Consider the following 13,324-nt stretch of genomic DNA (forward strand, 5'->3'; position numbering starts at 1 on the left):
AGTCTTCACAGAAATTTTAAAAAATTCGAAAATTCACTTGAAACTATGAAATACCCCAAATAGTCAAAGTAATATTGAGAAAGTAGAACAAAGTGGTAGGCATCACACTTCCTTATTTCAAATTATATTACACAATTATACTAATCCAAACTGCATGGTACTGGAGTAAAAACAGACTCATACAGTAATGGAACAGAATAGAGAGCTCAGAAATAAACCCAAACATATATGGTCAGTTAATTTTTGACTTGCTTCTAAGAAGATACAATGAGGAAAGGACAGCTACTTAAACACATAGTGTTAGATAAATTGGATATCCAAAGGCAAAAGAATGAAAGTGGATCCTTATCTCACATAGATACACCAAAATGAACTCTCAATGGATAAAAGATCACACACAAAACCAGAAAATGTAAAACTCCTAGAAGAAAACTTATGAGAAAACCTTGATGTTGGCCAAGCAATAATTTTTTTTTTTTTTTTTTTTTTTTTTTTTTTTTTTTTGGATAACACACCAAAAGCTCAGAAAACAAAAGCAAGAATAGATAAATGGCATCACTTCAAACTAAAAAGCACTTGCCCAGCAAAGAAAACAATCAACAAAATGGAAAGGCAGTGTGTAGACTGGAAGAAAATATTTGCAAACCATCCATTGGATAAGGGGTTAATATCCAAAGTAAAAGAGCAATTCATACAACTCAATAGCAAAAAAACCAAGTAACTGGATTAAAAAATGACCCACATAAACATTTTCCCAAAGAACACACAAAAATTCCTAACAACTCTATGAACAAATGCTCCACATCATTAGTCATCAGGGAAATATAAATGAAAACAGCAGTGAGCTAACCACTCACACCTGTTAAAATGACTATTTTAAAAAAGACAAGAAAGAACAAGTGCTCTTCATGATGTGGAGAAAAGGGAACTTTCATACAATGTTGGCAGGAATGTAAATTAATGCAGCCATTATAGGAAACAGTATGGAGGTTTTTCAAAGAATAAAAATAGAACTATCATATGATTCAACAATCTGTCTGCTGGTTATATACCCAAAGGAAATGAATTTAGCCCCTTGTACTGATATCTGTGCTCTGGTGTTTATTGTAGCATTATTCACAATAGCCCAGATATTAAGTCAACCTGTCAACTGACAGATTAGTGGACAACGGAATTGTGGTACATTTATACAGAATGGAATATTAGTCAGCCTTAAAAAAGAAGCAGATACTGCCATTTGCAACCACATGGATGAAACTTGAGGTCATTATACTAAAATAAGCCACAGAAAAGTATCACATGATTTCATAAGTGGACTCTAAAAAATAGTTAAATACACAGGAACAGAGTAAAATTTTGTTTAACAGGGGAAGGGAGGAGAGAAAAATCAAAAACATGTAGGTCAAAGGGTACAAGCCTGCAGTTATATAGGATGAGATCTACTGTATACTATGATAATTACAGCCAGGTGTGGTGGCTCACACCTGTAATCCCAGCTCTTTGGGAGGCTGAGGAAAGAGGATCACTTGAGGGCAGGAGTTCGAGACCAGTCTGGGCAAAAGAGTGAGACTCTATCTCTAAAATAAAATTAAAAAAAAATTAGTTGGGTGTAGTTTCTTGAAAGGCTGAGGCAAGAGAATTTCTTGAGCCCATGAGTTTGAGGCTGCAGTGAGCCATGATGGTGTCACTGCACTTCCCGCCTGGGTGACAGAGTGAGACCTTGTCTTGAAAAAATAAATAAAAATTGAAAACCAGATAATTACAGTTATTGTTGTACACTTAAAATTTCCTAAGAGAGTGGATTTATAGGATGAGATTTAGCATTTCCTTAGTAATCATAAACATAGTAATCATTTCACTGTTTATGTTTATTGAAATGTGTTGTACACCTTAAGTATTTTAAATATATTTAAAAGTAAAATTTAAATAAAAGAATTAATGGGAAAGGGGAGCAATGCAACCTTCATACACTGCTGGTGAAAACTGTATAATCACTTTGGAAAACATCTTGGTAGAATCTACTAAAGCTGAATATCTGCCTCCCACTGGCATTTCTACTCTTGGATATATAATATGTGTCAACCAAGAGACACATACAAGAATATTCATAGCAGCACTATTCATAATTGATCCAGACTGCAAACAATCCACATGCCCATTAATAGCAGCATGGATAAATAAAATGTGTTATGTTTATTCACTAGAATATCATTTAGCAAAGAGACTGAATAAATTACAGTTGTGCACAACACAATGTTGCAAAAAAGAAGCTAGACACCAAACTGTACATTGCACTCAATTCCATTGATAGACAGGGGAAAACCATACAAATAATGATTGTACTGAGAATAGTGGCTACTTACTGGAAAGAGCCACAAAAACAATTTCTAGGGTATTGGTGATGTCCTGTTTTGATGTGAATTCTGATGACGTGTTCATTTTCTTAAAATGTATCAAGCTCTATACCTGTGACTTGAGTACTTTTGTGTATGTTATACTGGAACAAGAGATTCACTGAAAAATTAACTACCAGTGTCCACCATTCCATGAGATAATGGGGAATGGGGCTATTGGAAGAAATAGGAAGAGAAGTACCTATCCTTAGGAAAAGGGAAAGAGTGAACAATACGAATATCAAATAAAACAATTCTGAACTTATTTATTGGTCAGTAGGGAAATATTCCATTTACAAGCATTTTACAGTCAGAACCGAAATGTCTACAAGTTGAAAATGTGGTCACTTTAACAGTAATAATCAACATGTCTCAGCTCTTACTTCTACTCCCTAATATTCCTGGGCTTGCAAAGAACTCTAACAAGTATTTACAGGAATACCTAGGGGTATCTAATAAGCACTTTAAAAATATTACCAAGAATTTTCCCCACTCTTAGGCAGTGCTGCCTCTGGTTACCACTTTGTTCCTCAGCAATCCTGCAGTCTCAGGTAATCGCGCATTTATCTAAACCCCTTGTTGCCACTAACTCTTCTGGTTTTGTCGATGCACTGGAATTTTTTGAGGCCAAAACTTCATGGTGTTTTGTGAGAAGAGTATGTTTTCCATCTTTTCTGTCATTATATTTGGATAAACAGGAACCAAGACTACACTACCTTGCACCTACAGAACTAAACAATGACCAACTAAAGGATAAAAACAAAGGCGATTTATTCTGAATTTGTTATACCTAGACAGGGAAACACATTTCCCAAGTGATAAAGGTAGCACAGAGAAACTGCTGTGGCTTCTACTGAGATAGAAGCAAAAATGAACAAACAAGGAGAAACATAATTTGAAGAAAACAGGCATGAGCTTGATAGAAGAAAACTAAGACATGAAGTAATGGTTTTTGCAAGAACCTGACTATCAGGTTGGTGCCAAAGAAACTGGCAAAACTGCAATTAACTTTGGTACCAACCTAATACAAAATTAAATAGACCTACAATATAATGAAGAAACAACAGCACACCTATTATTTTTTCTAGGATCAGCTGCTCAAACAATATTTATAAAGAATATCTCTGTACTGAGTTTCACTGACAGATGAATATGTACTGAGTGCAAAACAAAGAGATGAAAACACCTAGGCTTTCTCAGAAACAAGGGTGATTTTTGTCATTTCTGTGCTTCGGTTTTTTTCACTGTAAAATGGAAATAATATGCATGGAAATAAAGAAACACTGCCCAAACTAGAACAGGCAGAGGCTCCTCATTCCTAGCTTGCAAGGGAGTCAGCCACAATCACTGCATTTTGTCAGAGCCCAAAGGCAGGCAGAAGAGTGGGAGAGGTTCTAATGGAAAGAGGGAAGGCATCGACGTGTCCTGCATGAAGCCCACTGGCATGGGAAATCTGCAGGTGGGCTAAGGAGAAACGGAGCATCCTGTGCAATTTGTTATGTTTGGCTTTCTCTGACTGGTCCAAAGTTGGAAGTGGGGACAAAAATTAGGGAGGCTGTCAGTAGTGAATCAAGTCCTGGCCATTTTGAGCCAATTGTTACAGAATATATTATTAGTTATTAGTTTGGCGTCCTGGATTGTCACTAGAGATGGCAATTTTGGTGTTCTGTAAGCCTGTTCCTAAGCCTGACTTAGAGCAGCCTAGCTTCCTGTTTTTATTTTTTTCTTTCCTAACTTGTAAAATTAGCTTGTTTGTATTTATTTTTAAAAAATTTTTGTTTTAAGTTCTGGGATACATGTGCAGAATGTGCAGGTTTATTACATAGATATATGTGTGCTATGGTGGTTTGCTGTACGCATCTACCTGTTACCTAGGTTTTAAGCCCCACATGCCATACATTATCCATTTGTCCTGATGCTCTTCCTCCTCTCACCCCCTACCCCCTGACAGGCCCTGGTGTGTGTTGTTCTCCTCCCTGTTCTCATTGTTCAGCTCCCACATGTGAGTGAGAACGTGTGGCGTTTGTTTTTCTGTTCCTTTGTTAGTTTGCTGAGGAATATGGCTTCCAGTTTCATCCATGTCCCTGCAAAGAACATGATCTCATTCCTTGTTATGGCTGCATAATATTCCATGGTGTATATGTACCATATCTTTATTCAGTCTATCATTGATGGGCATTTGGATTGGTTCAATTTTACTTTTTTTCTTGTTAATAAGTGTTGGGAGAAGGCCTTGACAGAAGGTCTTGGCGTGTGTGATGGAGTATATGTTGTTTGCCAAGAGATGATTGCAAGGAACACAGAGCCATCCTTAGGCAGAAAACTGCTAGAATAGAAGGCAATATGGACCAGTCACTCGCTAGTTAAACCAGTTCCTAAAACACAGGTATCTGACCTTGTTGCAAAGAGTGCTTTCTAGCTTATTTCTGTTTTAGTAGTGAACAGGCACTATCTGTCTGTTCAGTCTATGTTTATTCTATGGAGAAACACTGAGCACCGGTTATTAAAAATAATCACATGTTCACAAAGAATAAATACATGAGTCACAGTCTGCTCTGAGATTTCAGCTGGGAAATACTGCCAGACCCCTGGCGTCCCACTCTGATCCCACTTATGCACTCAATCTTTGTTTCTGTTTTTTGATTCCTTCAGCGCTGCCTTGGTTGAGGTCTCTACGACCAAGCTAGTCTCAGGAAATAAGGAGTTGGTTACTTGGGCAGGTAGGTGCAGGTTTAAAGTCAAAGCTCTATTTTCACATATGGTCTGGACATTTTTTGTTTGTATATTTAGTATCTCTCACACCCTAATGTTCAACAGATACTTCCATTAAAATATTTATCTGATGTAGTCCAATTATCAATTTATTTACAGCTTGTATTTGTTGAGTCTTATTTTATACCTACGCATACATTCATACATCTATCCACTGTATTCTATGGTTTTCTTCTAGACGTTTACAGATTGGCTTTTATACTCAGGTCTATGAAATGCTTTGAATGAATTTTCATGCATAATGTGAGAATAGAGTATAGAAAAAGGTTGGTTGGTTGACTGGCTACTTATTTATTTATATGGTTATTATTATTATTATTTTTTGAGATGGAGTCTCACTCTGTTTCCCAGGCTATAGTGCAGTGGCGTGATGTTGGCTCTGGGTTGAAGCGATTTGCCTGACTCAGCCTCCCAAGTAGCTGGGATTATAGGCGTCTGCCACCATGCCAAATTAATTTTTTTTTTTTTGTATTTTTAGTAGAGACAGGGTTTCATCATGTTGGCCAGGTGGGTTTTGAACTCCTGAACTCAAGTGACCCGCCCGCCTCAGCCTCCCAAAGTGCTAGGATTACAGGCATGAGCCACTGCATCTGGCTGGATATTGAATTTTTCCAGCACCATTTGTTGAGAAGGATGTCCGTTCTCTATTGAATTACACTGATATTTTAAAAAGAAAATTGTGGGCATATTTGTAGGCATGTTTGTTCCTGTTTGTTTCATTGATCTATAAGTCTATACATATGCCAATACTACACACTGTACTGATGATTCCTGTAGGTTTACAGTAAGGCTTTAATTAAGGTAATGTGAAACCTCTACATTTGTTATTTTTCTAAATTATTTTGGCTATTCTAGATTCTTTGCATTTTCACATACGTTTTAGAACATATTTTCATTTTCTACAAAAATAGTCCATTAGGTTTTGACTGAGATTGTATTGAATCTAGAGGTAAATTCTGTTTTCCTGCTATATTTGGGATTTTTTTTGAAATAGTTTTCCTGAATATCAATTCTTTTGTTAGCACATAAAATCTGTTGTTTGACCCATACTTTGAGTTTTTGTTTCAAATACTATTTTATGTATTTGAGAATTTCTATTTTCTCAAATCTCAATTTTCATGTTATGGCCTTTGTTTCTTACTATTGTTTCAATCTCCTCTTTTTTAAGATGTGAGACATTCTCTTTTATATTTTGAGTCTGGTAATTCTAATACCAGACTTGAGAGGTCGAATTCTACTCACCACGATTTTATTGGCCCTCCATCAAGGTGAAATTTCCCAAATGTGTATTGCATGCACACATGTGGGCATAGTGTCTGTTTCTTGTGTGCTTATTTTCCTTGGAACTTTAATAAAGGGACAAAGTCCAGAGTTCAAAATGCATTACTCCAGAGAGTGTTTATGTTTACTTCCTGACATGTGACTGTGGGATGCCCAGGGAGTTCTTAGGTTGTAGTTTTTCTGGACAATATAGGGTATGTGAACTCAGGTAACAGATTTATGAGAAGGGATTAGTTTTGTGAATTCTCTGTACATTTTCTTTTCTTTTCTTTTGAGACAAAGTCTTGCTCTGTAGCACAGGATGAAGTACAATGGCATCATCATGGCTCACTGCAATCATCTTGGCTCATGATCACTCCTGGGCTCAAGCAATCCTTCTGCCTCAGCCTCCCAAGTAGCTGGGAGCACAGGTGTGTGCCACCACATCTAGCTACATTTTTTATTACTTTTTTTTTTTTTTTTTTTTTTTTTTTTTTGTAGAGATGGAGTTTCACTACATTGCCCTGGCAGGTCTCAAACTCTTGGGTTCATGTGCTCCTCCCTTCTTGGCTTCCCTAAATGCTGGGATTACAGATGTAAGCCACTGTGCCCAGCTTCTCTGCACAATTAATTTATTTTTCTCTGCCAAAGTACAGGAAGATAAGTTTCATTGCTGTACTCTTCTTAGGAGTGTATTTCTAATTTGCTTCTATACCAGAGATGTAGCATTTGGAAACCCAGCCTTATGAGACGGTTTTCTATTATTATCTGCACGCTGGATGTACTCTAGGCTTATCTTTTGCTCCCCTCATTCCTCAGCCAGGAGAATAACAGAACCCCAAGGTTCCCGGAGTTTGGTATATGCCATCAGTGCTCACTAACTGTTCTTGACTTTGTTTTCCACTGATGAACATTTCTTATTTTCTTTCCTGCTCAGAAATTGCTTTTGAAGTTATTTTTAAACAATGTTTAATCCAGCCCTTAAAATTGCTTTTGGTGGGATGGTTGTTAAAAAAAAAAAAAGTCTGGTCTACTGTCCTGCTGGAAATAGGAATCTGGCCATGACTTTTTTTAAACCTGGTGTTGAGATGCGACCTGGCCCTTGACTTTACCCAAATTATGAGCAACTGTTTCTTACTGGAGAAGTCAAGAATAAGCATTGAAACAGACAGGTACTGGTTGTGAAAAGCAGTATCACTGTCCCTTAGGTATATTTAAAACTTCATTTATAACCACTCCCGACAAATATCTACTGATGATATCATCCACTCTCTCCCACTTTAAAGTGATTAAGATGAATTGAGATTAATGCGAGGAACAAAACAGGAAAGTGACTGACCATGGGAGAAGCATGTTCTCAGTACAGTCTGTTCACTGCCCCTATTACTGCCAGATGTAATGAAGTACTTGAGTATTATTCATTTTTCTCCTGGCAAAACCAAGAATATTATTTTCTTGCCAGTGTAAGAAATGTCTACTTCTAATTTATTAGATTTGTTCTTTGCTGTTTTGCTCTTTCAGGGCTACATGAGAAAGTTCTGCTGCTGGTGATATTAGACTGGCTACATTATTTTTTATGAGAAATTAGACCTATGGTCCTATTGTTTGATGGACAGTTTACCTCTTTATTATTATTTATTTCTTCATGATGCCAAGGCTGTGTCTGATTTGCAAACTAGAACATTAGCTGCTACTCTCGCTTCCTTCTGTTTAACCTACTGATTCTGGATGCCTGAACTTGTGGTCCTCCAGTATCATAAAAGGGTCACATGCATATATCTGTTTCTTTTGTTTTTGTTTGTTCATTTGTTTTTTAATTTCTCTGTGAGTGATAAGTACAGTCATGGGGACTAAATTGCCATGCACAATGGGAGGGATCTTCAACTGAAAAGCTTCCAAAGCTTTCAGCACACGATGCAAATGCCCAGGTAGGCCATGTGCGAGGCAACAGGGATGTGTGGAGACCTGGGCAACAGAGCTTCATCGCCTTTAAGGGCACTGAAATAAAAACTTTTTTTTTTTGAGACAGAGTTTCGCTCTTGTTTACCCAGGCTGGAGTGCAATGGCGTGATCTCGGCTCACCGCAACCTCCGCCTCCTGGGTTCAGGCAATTCTCCTGCCTCAGCCTCCTGAGTAGCTGGGATTACAGGCACGCACCACCATGACCAGCTAATTTTTTGTATTTTTAGTAGAGACAGGGTTTCACCATGCTGACAAGGATGGTCTCGATCTCTTGACCTCGTGATCCACCCGCCTCGGCCTCCCAAAGTGCTGGGATTACAGGCTTGAGCCACCGCGCCCGGCTGAAATAAAACTTTAAAGAAACACTCTGAAGGCTTTGGAAGGTCAGAATATGCTCTTGATGTCAGTATATGACCCCTCAATAATGGGGCCTTTAAATTCTGTTTGTATTCTTTCAGAAAGACACATGTGATTGTCCAAGTGTTCCCCATACACACGACTCTGGGTGGGAACATTACTGAGAGACTTTTTCAGGTAGAAAGAATGACCTTTCCCTCATCCCTTCAACTATCTAGACATGCATCAAAAGTACAGTCTCTCTGTGCTTCAAGAAGTATCTTCTCTGCATTCAAGATGCTCATATTGTTCTGCATTTAATTGGCTTCAGGCTCAGAGCTGCCATTATAGATGAAGCAAAACCTTTTACAGTCATCCTTGAGAATAACATGATTTACACATTTTTTTTTTCTCCTTTTACATAATGAGCTTATAGGATGAGTTGGACCAATTCTCACCCTAATAGTAAGACTCAGAAAAGGAAAAATTCCTTGCATACCAGTCCCAATTTTTGCCTAAAGCTCTTGGTCCTCATGACTGGATATGTAACCTGGCCGAAAAAGCAAACCTAACTTCTGCAATAAATAAATAAATAAATAAATAAATAAATAAATAAATAAAGATTTAATAGTTTTTTAGTGCATAGTCCACTATCACTACATAATAAATAATCCCTAAACTTGGGAGCTTAAAACAACCAATATTTTTTACCTTGTGGTTCCCATAGGTCAGGAATAGTTTACTTGAAGAGTTCTGGCTCAGTGTCTCTCCTGAGGTTATAATCAACATGTTGGGGGTTGGGTGCTGCAGTTCATTTGAAAGCTCAATTTCGGGAGGATTTGCTTCCAAATGCCCTCACATGGCTATTGACAGGCTTCAGTTGCTCTCTAGCTGTTGGCTGCAAACCAGTTCCTTACGTCCCCCAAATCAAAGAAACAAATTAATAAATTGTTTCTGTTTTAAGCCACTTATTACTCAGCAGTAGGTAATTAACAGTGCACCCCAATCTCTTGAAGTGTCGTCTTCAAGCTGGTGCCTTAGCTATACCAGTAACCTACCAGACTGGCAGAGTATGGTGAACCTCCATCTGACAAGTATCCTGACGACCTCATGCTCAGTCTTACACTCAGATCTCAGGCCTGATTTTTAGCATAGTTTAAGTTTAGTTTCATGGTGTACACTAAATTTATCCTTGGCAGAACTGAGACCATCCCTTTCTTTCTTTACACATAACCACCAGCAGTCGAGTCCTTGTTACTCCCTGGCCAGAATGGGATCCGTGTGAGAATTGCTGTCAGTACCAACTGTCTCAGCCATTAAAAAGCTATCATCAAACACCTATAATAAACTAAAAATAAAAAATCAAGGAATTAAAGCATACTACCAAAGAAAATTGCTTAACCATAGAAGAAAATATTAAGAAAGGAAGAAAAAAGAGAGGAGTTAGGAAAAAATAGAAAAAGAAGAAAATGGCAGGAGTAAGTCCTTACCTATCAATAATATGTTCAATGTAAATGAGTTAAGTTTTCCAATTAAAAGGCATAGAGTGGGCTGGGTGCAGTGGTTCACATCTGCAAACTCAGCACTTTGGGAGGCCACGGTAGGTGGATCACCTGAGGTCAGGAGTTCAAGATCAGCCTGGCCAACATGGTGATACCATATCTCTACTATAAATACAAAACATTAACTGGGCGTGATGGCACATACCTGTAGTGCCAGCTACTTGGGAAGCTGAGGCAGGAAAAGCACTTGAATCTGGGAGGTGCAGGTTGCAGTGAGCTGAGCTTGTGCCACTGCACTTCAGTCTGAGTGACAGAGTGAGACTTCATCTCAAAAAACAAAACAAAACAAAACAAAATCATAGAGTGGCTAGGTGGCTTTTTTTTTTATAAAAACAACTTGAAACTGCTTATAAGAAATTCAATTTACCTATAAGGACACAAACAGACTGATAGGAAAGGAATGGAAAAGATATTTCATGCAACAAAAATTAAAAAGAGTAGGAGTGGCTATACTCATATCAAATAAAATTGACTTTAATACAAAAGAAGCACAAAGAGATTCACCCCAGGGTGAATCCAACATGGCTTAATATACCAAAAGAAGTGATACATTTCATCAACAGAATCAAGGACAAAAACCATAATCATTTCGATAGATAATGAAAAGCATTTAATACAATTACATTCCTTCATGATAAAATCACAACAAACTGGGTATAGGAGGAACATCCTTCCAAACAGTAAGGGCTCTATATGACAAGCTCACAGCTAACATTATACTGGATAGGAAAAAAGGAAAGCCTTTCTATTAAGATATGAAACAAGACAAAGATGCCCACTTTCCCCCTTTTTATTCAACATGGTACTTCTACTCCTAGTCAGAGAAATTAAGCTGGGAAGGTAATCAAAGCTTCCAAATTGGAAAGGAAGAGGTTAAATTATCATGGTTTGCAGACAACATGATCTTACATTAAAAAAAACACAAAACTCCACCAAAAAACTATTAAAACTGACAAATTCACTAAAGTTGCAGGATACCAAATCAACACGTAAAAATTGTAACTCTAAATGACAACAGTAAACAATATGAAACAGAAATCAAGGGAAAAAATTCATTTAAAATAGTTACAAGAAAATAAAATAGGTAATAATAAACCAAAAAAGTGAAAGATTTCTATAATTTAAACTATTAAAAACAATGAATGAAAGAAATCAGAGAGGAACAAAAATGAAATATCATGTGCTTATGAATTAAAAAAATTATTAAAATGTCTGTACTACCCAGAATGATCTGCAAATTTAATGTAATCAAAATTCCAATGACATTCTTCACAGAAATAGAAAAAGCAATACTAAAATTTATAAGGAACCACAAAAAATAGCCAAAGGAATCCTGAGCAAAAAGAACAAAGCTAGAAGCATCACACTACCTGACTTCAAATTATACTACACAGCTGTAATATCCAAGACAACATGGTACTGGCATAAAAACAGACACATGGATCAATGGAATAGAATAGATGACCTAGAATTAAATCCACACATTTATAGCCAACTTGATTTTCAACAAGGCACCAACAACATACTTTGGAGAAAGGAAAGTTTCTTCAATAAATGGTGCCAATAAAGCTTGATAACCACATGTTGAAGAATAAAATAAGAGCTCTATCTCTCACTATATACAAAAATCAACTTAAAATGGATTAAACACATACGTGTATGGCCCGAAGCTATGGAATTACTAGGAGGAAACACTGGGGAGATGCTTCAGGACACTGGTTTGGGCAAAAATTTTTTGGGGGCAAGACCTCAAAAACATAGGTAACCAAAGCAAAAATAGACAAGTGGTATTGCATCAAACTGAGAAGCTTCTACACAGCAAAGGAAACAATCAGGAAAGTGAAGAAACAACTAGAGAATGGTGGGAAGTATTTCAAGCTATAATGCTAATAATGGCTATTTTAAAGTCTTTTTCTGGCAAACTTGACATCTGGTCACTCTCAGTCCATTTGTGCTACCTGCTGTTTCCCCCCCAGTGTATGGTTTATACTCTCCTATTTCTCTATGTGCCATGTAATTTTTTGTTGAAACCTGGATAGAAAAAGTAAGTCTGGTGCAGGCAAGAATGATGGGCATGGTGGAAATGAGTCCAGGCTGAGATGATTTAGGACACTCTTGCACTAGTCCAGGAGATAAGAGATCAGGGCCTGGACCAGGTCAAGTTTGTGAGACTACAGAAATAGAACAGGATTAGAGCAATATCTAAGAGGCAGGATCAAAAGAATTTGGTAACTAACCATAGGTAGAGAAGGCCAGAGTGGGAGGCACTGAGGGACACTCTCAGGATTCAGACTTGGTGACAGAGTAAGTAAATGGTTGTATTGTTAGGAGAAAGAAGATGAAGAGTCAGGCTAAATAATGGGTTCAGTTTGGAAAACGCTGAAGTGAAGTATATGGAAAAATCCAAGTTTAACATCTATCTGACATGTGAATATATGGATCTGGAATACAGGATAGAAAGTCAAGCTCAAGATAATGACTTTGATGTCAGTATCATACACGGTATGATGTTAAAGACACCAGATTGGCCAGATTGTTCCGGGAGCTCATGTAGAGCTAATGTAGTCTAGTGAAGCTGCACCTGGAGTCACCTAGGATGCTTTAAAAAATAACGAGGCCAGGGTCTGAATCCTCTGGATATTATGTTGTAATTGGTTTGGGATGCTGCCTGAACATTGAGATTCTTTAAGTGTCCCAGGTGATTGTAACGCTGACCCAAAGCTCAGAACTACACTTCATAATTGCCCATTCTTACCCTCTGCTTGACCTTAACCAAACTTTAAGGAGGCTTCTCTCTTCCCCAAAGGATATTAAACTTTACCTTACTCTCAACTTTGAACAAACATTAAAATTCAGAGTATTCACCCTTATCAGCTTATCTCAAGAACTGGCAAACCCCAGCAAGACACATATCCAGTCAAATCAGGTCATGCATTCTGAATACTACGCCTCATCTGCTCAACCCACCTTTATTGTTGACCTTTCCCAACACCATATAAAAGAAAAGCCCTTTTTGTTTGTTTAATTTGAGTTGCTTAT

At 37.5% G+C, this 13,324-nt stretch overlaps 1 long non-coding RNA gene across 1 annotated transcript in view; it reads right to left on the minus strand.

Moving 5' to 3' along the window:
* The window catches only part of LOC141580851 (uncharacterized), a 192,280-nt gene that overhangs the window by 136,776 nt on the left and 42,180 nt on the right, over positions 1-13,324 (minus strand). The window lies entirely within an intron of this gene.

Source organism: Saimiri boliviensis, chromosome 13 (assembly GCF_048565385.1).
Source record: "Saimiri boliviensis isolate mSaiBol1 chromosome 13, mSaiBol1.pri, whole genome shotgun sequence".
Classification (NCBI taxonomy): domain Eukaryota; kingdom Metazoa; phylum Chordata; class Mammalia; order Primates; family Cebidae; genus Saimiri; species Saimiri boliviensis.